The following is a 13,607-nucleotide window of genomic DNA, read 5'->3' as shown; positions in this document are numbered from 1 at the left end:
CTTTCCTGCTGCCTTCAGCCTCAAAAGCACGCTTTCCCACTTGGCGCTGCGCCAGGCCCAAAAATGGCCATATATCTGGAGACTGATCCCACGCCCAAAGAGCCAGCAGGGAAAACTATGCCTTGTTCTAAAGCTCTTTGGGAACCGCTTGCGTAGCCCCACAGACCCTGGGGGCTGCAGGCTTTCCTGCTGCCTTCAGCCTCAAAACCACCCTTTCCCAAATGGCGCCACGCCAGGCCCAAAAATGGCCATATGTGTGGAGGTTGGTCCCACGCCCAAAGAGCCAGCAGGGAAAACTATGCCTTGTTCTAAAGCTCTTTGGGAACCGCTTGCGTAGCCCCACACACCTGGGGGCTGCAGGCTTTCCTGCTGCCTTCAGCCTCAAAACCACCCTTTCCCACTTGGCCCCGCGCCAGGCACAAAAATGGCTATATGTCTGGAGGTTGGTCCCACGCCCAAAGAGCCAGCAGGGAAAACTATGCCTTGTTCTAAAGCTCTTTGGGAACCGCTTGCGTAGCCCCACAGACCTGGGGGCTGCAGGCTTTCCTGCTGCCTTCAGCCTCAAAACCACCCTTTCCCACTTGGCCCCGCGCCAGGCACAAAAATGGCCATATGTCTGGAGGTTGGTCCCACGCCCAAAGAGCCAGCAGGGAAAACTATGCCTTGTTCTAAAGCTCTTTGGGAACCGCTTGCGTAGCCCCACACACCTGGGGGCTGCAGGCTTTCCTGCTGCCTTCAGCCTCAAAAGCACCCTTTCCCACTTGGCGTCACGCCAGGCACAAAAATGGCCATATATCTGTAGATGGGTCCCACGCCCAAAGAGCCAGCAGGGAAAACTATGCCTTGTTCTAAAGCTCTTTGGGAACCGCTTGCGTAGCCCCACAGACCTGGGGGCTGCAGGCTTTCCTGCTGCCTTCAGCCTCAAAACCACCCTTTCCCACTTGGCCCCGCGCCAGGCACAAAAATGGCCATATGTCTGGAGGTTGGTCCCACGCCCAAAGAGCCAGCAGGGAAAACTATGCCTTGTTCTAAAGCTCTTTGGGAACCGCTTGCGTAGCCCCACAGACCCTGGGGGCTGCAGGCTTTCCTGCTGCCTTCAGCCTCAAAACCACCCTTTCCCACTTGGCCCCGCGCCAGGCACAAAAATGGCCATATGTCTGGAGGTTGGTCCCACGCCCAAAGAGCCAGCAGGGAAAACTATGCCTTGTTCTAAAGCTCTTTGGGAACCGCTTGCGTAGCCCCACACACCTGGGGGCTGCAGGCTTTCCTGCTGCCTTCAGCCTCAAAAGCACCCTTTCCCACTTGGCGTCACGCCAGGCACAAAAATGGCCATATATCTGTAGATGGGTCCCACGCCCAAAGAGCCAGCAGGGAAAACTATGCCTTGTTCTAAAGCTCTTTGGGAACCACTTGCGTAGCCCCACACACCTGGGGGCTGCAGGCTTTCCTGCTGCCTTCAGCCTCAAAAGCACCCTTTCCTACTTGGCATCGCGCCAGGCACATAAATGGCCATATGTCTGGAGACTGGTCCTACGCCCAAAGAGCCAGCACGGAAAACTATGCCTTGTTCTAAAGCTCTTTTGGAACCGCTTGCGTAGCCCCACAGACCTGCGGGCTGCAGGCTTTCCTGCTGCCTTCAGTCTCAAAACCACCCTTTCCCACTTGGCGCCGCGCCAGGCCCAAAAATGGCCATATGGCTGGAGACTGGTCCCACGCCCAAAGAGCCAGCAGGGAAAACTATGCCTTGTTCTAAAGCTCTTTGGGAAACGCTTGCGTAGCCCCATACACCTGGGGGCTACAGGCTTTCCTGCTGCCTTCAGCCTCAAAAGCACCCTTTCCTACTTGGCATCGCGCCAGGCCCAAAAATGGCCATATGTCTGGAGACTGGTCCCACGCCCAAAGAGCCAGCAGGGAAAACTATGCCTTGTTCTAAAGCTCTTTTGGAACCGCTTGCGTAGCCCCACAGACCTGGGGGCTGCAGGCTTTCCTGCTGCCTTCAGACTCAAAACCACCCTTTCCCACTTGGCGCCGCGCCAGGCCCAAAAATGTCCATATGGCTGGAGACTGGTCCCACGCCCAAAGAGCCAGCAGGGAAAACTATGCCTTGTTCTAAAGCTCTTTGGGAAACGCTTGCGTAGCCCCACACACCTGGGGGCTGCAGGCTTTCCTGCTGCCTTCAGCCTCAAAAGCACGCTTTCCCACTTGGCGCTGCGCCAGGCCCAAAAATGGCCATATATCTGGAGACTGATCCCACGCCCAAAGAGCCAGCAGGGAAAACTATGCCTTGTTCTAAAGCTCTTTGGGAACCGCTTGCGTAGCCCCACAGACCCTGGGGGCTGCAGGCTTTCCTGCTGCCTTCAGCCTCAAAACCACCCTTTCCCAAATGGCGCCACGCCAGGCCCAAAAATGGCCATATGTCTGGAGGTTGGTCCCACGCCCAAAGAACCAGCAGGGAAAACTATGCCTTGTTCTAAAGCTCTTTGGGAACGGCTTGCGTAGCCCCACACACCTGGGGGCTGCAGGCTTTCCTGCTGCCTGGAGCCTCAAAAGCACCCTTTCCTACTTGGCATCCTGCCAGGCACAAAAATGGCCATATGTCTGGAGACTGGTCCCTTTCCCAAAGAGCCAGCAGGGAAAACTATGCCTTGTTCTAAAGCTCTTTGGGAACCGCTTGCGTGGCCCCACAGACCAGCGGGATGCAGGCTTTCCTGCTGCCTTCAGCCTCAAACCCACCTTTCCCACATGGCGTCACGCCAGGCCCAAAAATGGCCATATGTCTGGAGGTTGGTCCCACGCCCAAAGAGCCAGCAGGGAAAACTATGCCTTGTTCTAAAGCTCTTTGGGAACCGCTTGCGTAGCCCCACACACCTGGGGGCTGCAGGCTTTCCTGCTGCCTTCAGCCTCAAAACCACCCTTTTCCACATGGAGTCACGCAGGCACAAAAATGGCCATATGGCTGGAGACTGGTCCCACGCCCAAAGAGCCAGCAGGGAAAACTATGCCTTGTTCTAAAGCTCTTTGGGAACCGTTTGCGTAGCCCCACACACCTGGGGGCTGCAGGCTTTCCTGCTGCCTTCAGCCTCAAAAGAACCCTTTCCCACTTGGCGCCGCGCCAGGCACAAAAATGGCCATATGTCTGAAGATTGGTCCCACGCCCAAAGAGCCAGCAGGGAAAACTATGCCTTGTTCTAAAGCTGTTTGGGAACCGCTTGCGTAGCCCCAGACACCTGGGGGCTGCAGGCTTTCCTGCTCTCTTCAGCCTCAAAAGCACGCTTTCCAACTTGGCGCCGCGCCAGGCCCAAAAATGGCCATATGTCTGGAGACTGGTCCCACGCCCAAAGAGCCAGCAGGGAAAACTATGCCTTGTTCTAAAGCTCTTTGGGAACGGCTAGCGTAGCCCCACAGACCTGCGGGCTGCATGCTTTCCTGCTGCCTTCAGCCTCAAAACCACCCTTTCCCACATGGCGCCAAGCCAGGCCCAAAAATGGCCATATGTCTGGAGACTGGTCCCACGCCCAAAGAGCCAGCAGGGAAAACTATGCCTTGTTCTAAAGCTCTTTGGGAACCGCTTGCGTAGCCCCACACACCTGGGGGCTGCAGGCTTTCCTGCTCCCTTCAGACTCAAAACCACCTTTCCCACATGGCGTCACGCCAGGCACAAAAATGGCCATATGTCCGGAGGTTGGTCCCACGCCCAAAGAGCCAGCAGGGAAAACTATGCCTTGTTCTAAAGCTCTTTGGGAACCGCTTGCGTAGCCCCACACACCTGGGGGCTGCAGGCTTTCCTGCTGCCTTCAGACTCAAAACCACCTTTCCCACATGGCGTCACGCCAGGCACAAAAATGGCCATATGTCCGCAGGTTGGTCCCACGCCCAAAGAGCCAGCAGGGAAAACTATGCCTTGTTCTAAAGCTCTTTGGGAACCGCTTGCGTAGCCCCACACACCTGGGGGCTGCAGGCTTTCCTGCTGCCTTCAGCCTCAAAACCACCCTTTTCCACATGGCGTCACGCCAGGCACAAAAATGGCCATATGTCTGGAGGTTGGTCCCACGCCCAAAGAGCCAGCACGGAAAACTATGCCTTGTTCTAAAGCTCTTTGGGAACCGCTTGCGTAGCCCCACACACCTGGGGGCTGCAGGCTTTCCTGCTGCCTTCAGCCTCAAAACCACCCTTTCCCACATGGCGCCAAGCCAGGCCCAAAAATGGCCATATGTCTGGAGACTGGTCCCACGCCCAAAGAGCCAGCAGGGAAAACTATGCCTTGTTCTAAAGCTCTTTGGGAACCGCTTGCGTAGCCCCAGACACCTGGGGGCTGCAGGCTTTCCTGCTGCCTTCAGCCTCAAAACCACCCTTTCCTACTTGGCATCGCGCCAGGCACATAAATGGCCATATGTCTGGAGACTGGTCCCACGCCCAAAGAGCCAGCACGGAAAACTATGCCTTGTTCTAAAGCTCTTTGGGAACGGCTAGCGTAGCCCCACAGACCTGCGGGCTGCAGGCTTTCCTGCTGCCTTCAGCCTCAAAACCACCCTTTCCCACTTGGCGCCGCGCCAGGCCCAAAAATGGCCATATGGCTGGAGACTGGTCCCACGCCCAAAGAGCCAGCAGGGAAAACTATGCCTTGTTCTAAAGCTCTTTGGGAACCGCTTGCGTAGCCCCACAGACCTGCGGGCTGCAGGCTTTCCTGCTGCCTTCAGCCTCAAAACCACCCTTTCCCACTTGGCCCCGCGCCAGGCCCAAAAATGGCCATATGTCTGGAGACTGGTCCCACGCCCAAAGAGCCAGCACGGAAAATTATGCCTTGCTCTAAAGCTCTTTTGGAACCGCTTGCGTAGCCCCACAGACCTGGGGGCTGCAGGCTTTCCTGCTGCCTTCAGACTCAAAACCACCCTATCCCACTTGGCGCCGCGCCAGGCCCAGAAATGGCCATATGGCTGGAGACTGGTCCCACGCCCAAAGAGCCAGCAGGGAAAACTATGCCTTGTTCTAAAGCTCTTTGGGAAACGCTTGCGTAGCCCCACACACCTGGGGGCTGCAGGCTTTCCTGCTGCCTTCAGCCTCAAAAGCACGCTTTCCCACTTGACGCTGCGCCAGGCCCAAAAATGGCCATATATCTGGAGACTGATCCCACGCCCAAAGAGCCAGCAGGGAAAACTATGCCTTGTTCTAAAGCTCTTTGGGAACGGCTTGCGTAGCCCCACAGACCTGGGGGCTGCAGGCTTTCCTGCTGCCTTCAGCCTCAAAACCACCCTTTCCCAAATGGCGCCTCGCCAGGCCCAAAAATGGCCATATGTCTGGAGTTTGGTCCCTTTCCCAAAGAGCCAGCAGGGAAAACTATGCCTTGTTCTAAAGCTCTTTGGGAACCGCTTGCGTGGCCCCACAGACCTGCGGGATGCAGGCTTTCCTGCTGCCTTCAGCCTCAAACCCACCTTTCCCACATGGCGTCACGCCAGGCACAAAAATGGCCATATGTCTGGAGACTGGTCCCACGCCCAAAGAGCCAGCACGGAAAACTATGCCTTGTTCTAAAGCTCTTTGGGAACCGCTTGCGTAGCCCCACACACCTGGGGGCTGCAGGCTTTCCTGCTGCCTTCAGCCTCAAAACCACCCTTTCCCACTTGGCGTCACGCCAGGCACAAAAATGGCCATATGTCCGGAGGTTGGTCCCACGCCCAAAGAGCCAGCAGGGAAAACTATGCCTTGTTCTAAAGCTCTTTGGGAACCGCTTGCGTAGCCCCACACACCTGGGGGCTGCAGGCTTTCCTGCTGCCTTCAGACTCAAAACCACCTTTCCCACATGGCGTCACGCCAGGCACAAAAATGGCCATATGTCCGGAGGTTGGTCCCACGCCCAAAGAGCCAGCAGGGAAAACTATGCCTTGTTCTAAAGCTCTTTGGGAACCGCTTGCGTAGCCCCACACACCTGGGGGCTGCAGGCTTTCCTGCTGCCTTCAGACTAAAAACCACCCTTTTCCACATGGCGTCACGCCAGGCACAAAAATGGCCATATGTCTGGAGGTTGGTCCCACGCCCAAAGAGCCAGCAGGGAAAACTATGCCTTGTTCTAAAGCTCTTTGGGAACCCCTTGCGTAGCCCCACACACGTGGGGGCTGCAGGCTTTCCTGCTGCCTTCAGCCTCAAAACCACCCTTTCCCACTTGGCGCCAAGCCAGGCCCAAAAATGGCCATATGTCTGGAGACTGGTCCCACGCCCAAAGACCCAGCAGGGAAAACTATGCCTTGTTCTAAAGCTCTTTGGGAACCGCTTGCGTAGCCCCACACACCTGGGGGCTGCAGGCTTTCCTGCTGCCTTCAGCCTCAAAAGCACCCTTTCCTACTTGGCATCGCGCCAGGCACATAAATGGCCATATGTCTGGAGACTGGTCCCACGCCCAAAGAGCCAGCACGGAAAACTATGCCTTGTTCTAAAGCTCTTTGGGAACCGCTTGCGTAGCCCCACAGACCTGCGGGCTGCAGGCTTTCCTGCTGCCTTCAGCCTCAAAACCACCCTTTCCCACTTGGCGCCGCGCCAGGCCCAAAAATGGCCATATGGCTGGAGACTGGTCCCACGCCCAAAGAGCCAGCAGGGAAAACTATGCCTTGTTCTAAAGCTCTTTGGGAAACGCTTGCGTAGCCCCACACACCTGGGGGCTGCAGGCTTTCCTGCTGCCTTCAGCCTCAAAACAACCCTTTCCCACTTGGCGCCACGCCAGGCCCAAAAATAGCCATATATCTGGAGACTGATCCCACGCCCAAAGAGCCAGCAGGGAAAACTATGCCTTGTTCTAAAGCTCTTTGGGAACCGCTTGCGTAGCCCCACACACCTGGGGGCTGCAGGCTTTCCTGCTGCCTTCAGCCTCAAAACCACCCTTTCCCACTTGGCCCCGCGCCAGGCCCAAAAATGGCCATATGTCTGGAGACTGGTCCCACGCCCAAAGAGCCAGCACGGAAAACTATGCCTTGTTCTAAAGCTCTTTGGGAACCGCTTGCGTAGCCCCACACACCTGGGGGCTGCAGGCTTTCCTGCTGCCTTCAGACTCAAAACCACCCTATCCCACTTGGCGCCGCGCCAGGCCCAAAAATGGCCATATGGCTGGAGACTGGTCCCACGCCCAAAGAGCCAGCAGGGAAAACTATGCCTTGTTCTAAAGCTCTTTGGGAACCGCTTGCGTAGCCCCACACACCTGGGGGCTGCAGGCTTTCCTGCTGCCTTCAGCCTCAAAAGCACGCTTTCCCACTTGACGCTGCGCCAGGCCCAAAAATGGCCATATATCTGGAGACTGGTCCCACGCCCAAAGAGCCAGCAGGGAAAACTATGCCTTGTTCTAAAGCTCTTTGGGAACCGCTTGCGTAGCCCCACACACCTGGGGGCTGCAGGCTTTCCTGCTGCCTTCAGCCTCAAAACCACCCTTTCCCAAATGGCGCCTCGCCAGGCCCAAAAATGGCCATATGTCTGGAGTTTGGTCCCTTTCCCAAAGAGCCAGCAGGGAAAAATATGCCTTGTTCTAAAGCTCTTTGGGAACCGCTTGCGTAGTCCCACAGACCTGCGGGCTGCAGGCTTTCCTGCTGCCTTCAGCCTCAAACCCACCTTTCCCACATGGCGTCACGCCAGGCCCAAAAATGGCCATATGTCTGGAGACTGGTCCCACGCCCAAAGAGCCAGCACGGAAAACTATGCCTTGTTCTAAAGCTCTTTGGGAACCGCTTGCGTAGCCCCACACACCTGGGGGCTGCAGGCTTTCCTGCTGCCTTCAGACTCAAAACCACCCTATCCCACTTGGCGCCGCGCCAGGCCCAAAAATGGCCATATGGCTGGAGACTGGTCCCACGCCCAAAGAGCCAGCAGGGAAAACTATGCCTTGTTCTAAAGCTCTTTGGGAACCGCTTGCGTAGCCCCACACACCTGGGGGCTGCAGGCTTTCCTGCTGCCTTCAGCCTCAAAAGCACGCTTTCCCACTTGACGCTGCGCCAGGCCCAAAAATGGCCATATATCTGGAGACTGGTCCCACGCCCAAAGAGCCAGCAGGGAAAACTATGCCTTGTTCTAAAGCTCTTTGGGAACCGCTTGCGTAGCCCCACACACCTGGGGGCTGCAGGCTTTCCTGCTGCCTTCAGCCTCAAAACCACCCTTTCCCAAATGGCGCCTCGCCAGGCCCAAAAATGGCCATATGTCTGGAGTTTGGTCCCTTTCCCAAAGAGCCAGCAGGGAAAAATATGCCTTGTTCTAAAGCTCTTTGGGAACCGCTTGCGTAGTCCCACAGACCTGCGGGCTGCAGGCTTTCCTGCTGCCTTCAGCCTCAAACCCACCTTTCCCACATGGCGTCACGCCAGGCACAAAAATGGCCATATGTCTGGAGGTTGGTCCCACGCCCAACGAGCCAGCAGGAAAAACTATGCCTTGTTCTAAAGCTCTTTGGGAACCGCTTGCGTAGCCCCACAGACCTGGGGGCTGCAGGATTTCCTGCTTCCTTCAGCCTCAAAACCACCCTTTCCCACTTGGCGTCGCTCCAGGCACAAAAATTGCAATGTGTCTGGAGACTGGTCCCACGCCCAAAGAGCCAGCAGGGAAAACTATGCCTTGTTCTAAAGCTCTTTGGGAACCGTTTGCGTAGCCCCACACACCTGGGGGCTGCAGGCTTTCCTGCTCTCTTCAGCCTCAGAAGAACCCTTTCGCACTTGGCGCCGCGCCAGGCCCAAAAATGGCCATATGTCTGGAGACTGGTCCCATTCCCAAAGAGCCAGCAGGGAAAACTATGCCTTGTTCTAAAGCTCTTTGGGAACCGCTTGCGTAGCCCCACACACCTGGGGGCTGCAGGCTTTTCTCGCGCTTTCTGCCTTAAATCCACCCTTTCCCACTTGGCGCTGCGCCAGGCCCAAAAATGGCCATATGTCTGGAGACTGGTCCCACGCCCAAAGAGCCAGCAGGGAAAACTATGCCTTGTTCTAAAGCTCTTTGGGAACCGCTTGCGTAGCCCCACACACCTGGGGGCTGCAGGCTTTCCTGCTGCCTTCAGCCTCAAAACCACCCTTTCCCACTTTGCCCCGCGCCAGGCACAAAAATGGCCATATGTCTGGAGACTGGTCCCACGCCCAAAGAGCCAGCAGGGAAAACTATGCCTTGTTCTAAAGCTCTTTGGGAACCGCTTGCGTAGCCCCACACACCTGGGGGCTGCAGGCTTTCCTGCGGACTTCAGCCTCAAAACCACCCTTTCCCACTTGGCGCCAAGCCAGGCCCAAAAATGGCCATATGTCTGGAGACTGGTCCCACGCCCAAAGAGCCAGCAGGGAAAACTATGCCTTGTTCTAAAGCTCTTTGGGAACGGCTTGCGTAGCCCCACACACCTGGGGGCTGCAGGCTTTCCTGCTGCCTTCAGCCTCAAAACCACCCTTTCCCACTTGGCCCCGCGCCAGGCACAAAAATGGCCATATGTCTGGAGACTGGTCCCACGCCCAAAGAGCCAGCAGGGAAAACTATGACTTGTTCTAAAGCTCTTTGGGAACCGCTTGCGTAGCCCCACACACCTGGGGGCTGCAGGCTTTCCTGCGGACTTCTGCCTCAAAACCACCCTTTCCCACTTGGCGCCAAGCCAGGCCAAAAAATGGCCATATGTCTGGAGACTGGTCCCACGTCCAAAGAGCCAGCAGGGAAAACTATGCCTTGTTCTAAAGCTCTTTGGGAACGGCTTGCGTAGCCCCACACACCTGGGGGCTGCAGGCTTTCCTGCTGCCTTCAGCCTCAAAACCACCCTTTCCAACTTGGCCCCGCGCCAGGCCCAAAAATGGCCATATGTCTGGAGACTGGTCCCACGCCCAAAGAGCCAGCAGGGAAAACTATGCCTTGTTCTAAAGCTCTTTGGGAACCGCTTGCGTAGCCCCACACACCTGGGGGCTGCAGGCTTTCCTGCTGCCTTCAGCCTCAAAACCACCCTTTCCCTCTTGGCGTCGCTCCAGGCACAAAAATTGCCATATGTCTGGAGATTGGTCCCACGCCGAAAGAGACAGCAGGGAAAACTATGCCTCGTTCTAAAGCTCTTTGGGAACCGCTTGCGTAGCCCCACACACCTGGGGGCTGCAGGCTTTCCTGCTGCCTTCAGCCTAAAAAGCACCCTTTCCTACTTGGCGCCGCGCCAGGCACAAAAATGGCCATATGTCTGGAGACTGGTCCCACGCCCAAAGAGCCAGCAGGGAAAACTATGCCTTGTTCTAAAGCTCTTTGGGAACCGCTTGCGTAGCCCCACACACCTGGGGGCTGCAGGCTTTCCTGCTCTCTTCAGCCTCAAAACCACCCTTTCCCAAATGGCGTCACGCCAGGCCAAAAATGGGCCATATGTCTGGAGGTTGGTCCCACGCCCAAAGAGCCAGCAGGGAAAACTATGCCTTGTTCTAAAGCTCTTTGGGAACGGCTTGCGTAGCCCCACACACCTGGGGGCTGCAGGCTTTCCTGCTGCCTTCAGCCTCAAAACCACCCTTTCCCACTTGGCCCCGCGCCAGGCACAAAAATGGCCATATGTCTGGAGACTGGTCCCACGCCCAAAGAGCCAGCAGGGAAAACTATGCCTTGTTCTAAAGCTCTTTGGGAACCGCTTGCGTAGCCCCACACACCTGGGGGCTGCAGGCTTTCCTGCTGCCTTCAGCCTCAAAACCACCCTTTCCCAAATGGCGCCTCGCCAGGCCCAAAAATGGCCATATGTCTGGAGTTTGGTCCCTTTCCCAAAGAGCCAGCAGGGAAAAATATGCCTTGTTCTAAAGCTCTTTGGGAACCGCTTGCGTAGTCCCACAGACCTGCGGGCTGCAGGCTTTCCTGCTGCCTTCAGCCTCAAACCCACCTTTCCCACATGGCGTCACGCCAGGCACAAAAATGGCCATATGTCTGGAGGTTGGTCCCACGCCCAACGAGCCAGCAGGAAAAACTATGCCTTGTTCCAAAGCTCTTTGGGAACCGCTTGCGTAGCCCCACAGACCTGGGGGCTGCAGGATTTCCTGCTTCCTTCAGCCTCAAAACCACCCTTTCCCACTTGGCGTCGCTCCAGGCACAAAAATTGCAATGTGTCTGGAGACTGGTCCCACGCCCAAAGAGCCAGCAGGGAAAACTATGCCTTGTTCTAAAGCTCTTTGGGAACCGTTTGCGTAGCCCCACACACCTGGGGGCTGCAGGCTTTCCTGCTCTCTTCAGCCTCAGAAGAACCCTTTCGCACTTGGCGCCGCGGCGGGCCAAAAATTGGCCATATGTGTGGAGATTGGTCCCACACCCAAAGAGCCAGCAGGGAAAACTATGCCTTGTTCTAAAGCCCTTTTGGAACCGCTCTCGTAGCCCCACACAAACTGGGGTCTTCAGGCTTTTCTCGCGCTTTCAGCCTCAGAAGAACCCTTTCGCACTTGGCGCCGCACCAGGCCCAAAAATGGCCATATGTCTGGAGACTGGTCCCATTCCCAAAGAGCCAGCAGGGAAAACTATGCCTTGTTCTAAAGCTCTTTGGGAACCGCTTGCGTAGCCCCACACACCTGGGGGCTGCAGGCTTTTCTCGCGCTTTCTGCCTTAAATCCACCCTTTCCCACTTGGCGCTGCGCCATGCCCAAAAATGGCCATATGTCTGGAGACTGGTCCCACGCCCAAAGAGCCAGCAGGGAAAACTATGCCTTGTTCTAAAGCTCTTTGGGAACCGCTTGCGTAGCCCCACACACCTGGGGGCTGCAGGCTTTCCTGCTGCCTTCAGCCTCAAAACCACCCTTTCCCACTTTGCCCCGCGCCAGGCACAAAAATGGCCATATGTCTGGAGACTGGTCCCACGCCCAAAGAGCCAGCAGGGAAAACTATGCCTTGTTCTAAAGCTCTTTGGGAACCGCTTGCGTAGCCCCACAGACCTGGGGGCTGCAGGCTTTCCTGCGGACTTCAGCCTCAAAACCACCCTTTCCCACTTGGCGCCAAGCCAGGCCCAAAAATGGCCATATGTCTGGAGACTGGTCCCACGCCCAAAGAGCCAGCAGGGAAAACTATGCCTTGTTCTAAAGCTCTTTGGGAACGGCTTGCGTAGCCCCACACACCTGGGGGCTGCAGGCTTTCCTGCTGCCTTCAGCCTCAAAACCACCCTTTCCCACTTGGCCCCGCGCCAGGCACAAAAATGGCCATATGTCTGGAGACTGGTCCCACGCCCAAAGAGCCAGCAGGGAAAACTATGCCTTGTTCTAAAGCTCTTTGGGAACCGCTTGCGTAGCCCCACACACCTGGGGGCTGCAGGCTTTCCTGCGGACTTCTGCCTCAAAACCACCCTTTCCCACTTGGCGCCAAGCCAGGCCAAAAAATGGCCATATGTCTGGAGACTGGTCCCACGTCCAAAGAGACAGCAGGGAAAACTATGCCTTGTTCTAAAGCTCTTTGGGAACGGCTTGCGTAGCCCCACACACCTGGGGGCTGCAGGCTTTCCTGCTGCCTTCAGCCTCAAAACCACCCTTTCCAACTTGGCCCCGCGCCAGGCCCAAAAATGGCCATATGTCTGGAGACTGGTCCCACGCCCAAAGAGCCAGCAGGGAAAACTATGCCTTGTTCTAAAGCTCTTTGGGAACCGCTTGCGTAGCCCCACACACCTGGGGGCTGCAGGCTTTCCTGCTGCCTTCAGCCTCAAAACCACCCTTTCCCTCTTGGCGTCGCTCCAGGCACAAAAATTGCCATATGTCTGGAGATTGGTCCCACGCCGAAAGAGACAGCAGGGAAAACTATGCCTCGTTCTAAAGCTCTTTGGGAACCGCTTGCGTAGCCCCACACACCTGGGGGCTGCAGGCTTTCCTGCTGCCTTCAGCCTAAAAAGCACCCTTTCCTACTTGGCGCCGCGCCAGGCACAAAAATGGCCATATGTCTGGAGACTGGTCCCACGCCCAAAGAGCCAGCAGGGAAAACTATGCCTTGTTCTAAAGCTCTTTGGGAACCGCTTGCGTAGCCCCACACACCTGGGGGCTGCAGGCTTTCCTGCTCTCTTCAGCCTCAAAACCACCCTTTCCCAAATGGCGTCACGCCAGGCCAAAAATGGGCCATATGTCTGGAGGTTGGTCCCACGCCCAAAGAGCCAGCAGGGAAAACTATGCCTTGTTCTAAAGCTCTTTGGGAACGGCTTGCGTAGCCCCACACACCTGGGGGCTGCAGGCTTTCCTGCTGCCTTCAGCCTCAATTGCACCCTTTCCCACTTGGCCCCGCGCCAGGCACAAAAATGGCCATATGTCTGGAGACTGGTCCCACGCCCAAAGAGCCAGCAGGGAAAACTATGCCTTGTTCTAAAGCTCTTTGGGAACCGCTTGCGTAGCCCCACAGACCTGGGGGCTGCAGGCTTTCCTGCGGACTTCAGCCTCAAAACCACCCTTTCCAACTTGGCGCCAAGCCAGGCCCAAAAATGGCCATATGTCTGGAGACAGGTCCCACGCCCAAAGAGCCAGCAGGGAAAACTATGCCTTGTCCTAAAGCTCTTTGGGATTGGCTTGCGTAGCCCCACACACCTGGGGGCTGCAGGCTTTCCTGCTGCCTTCAGACTCAAAACCACCCTTTCCCACTTGGCCCCGCGCCAGGCACAAAAATGGCCATATGTCTGGAGACTGGTCCCAAGCCCAAAGAGCCAGCAGGGA

This window comes from Chroicocephalus ridibundus, chromosome 2 (genome assembly GCF_963924245.1).
Source record: "Chroicocephalus ridibundus chromosome 2, bChrRid1.1, whole genome shotgun sequence".
In the NCBI taxonomy this organism is placed as follows: domain Eukaryota; kingdom Metazoa; phylum Chordata; class Aves; order Charadriiformes; family Laridae; genus Chroicocephalus; species Chroicocephalus ridibundus.
The sequence above is the reverse complement of the archived record's forward strand: the minus strand, read 5'-3'. Positions refer to the sequence as shown.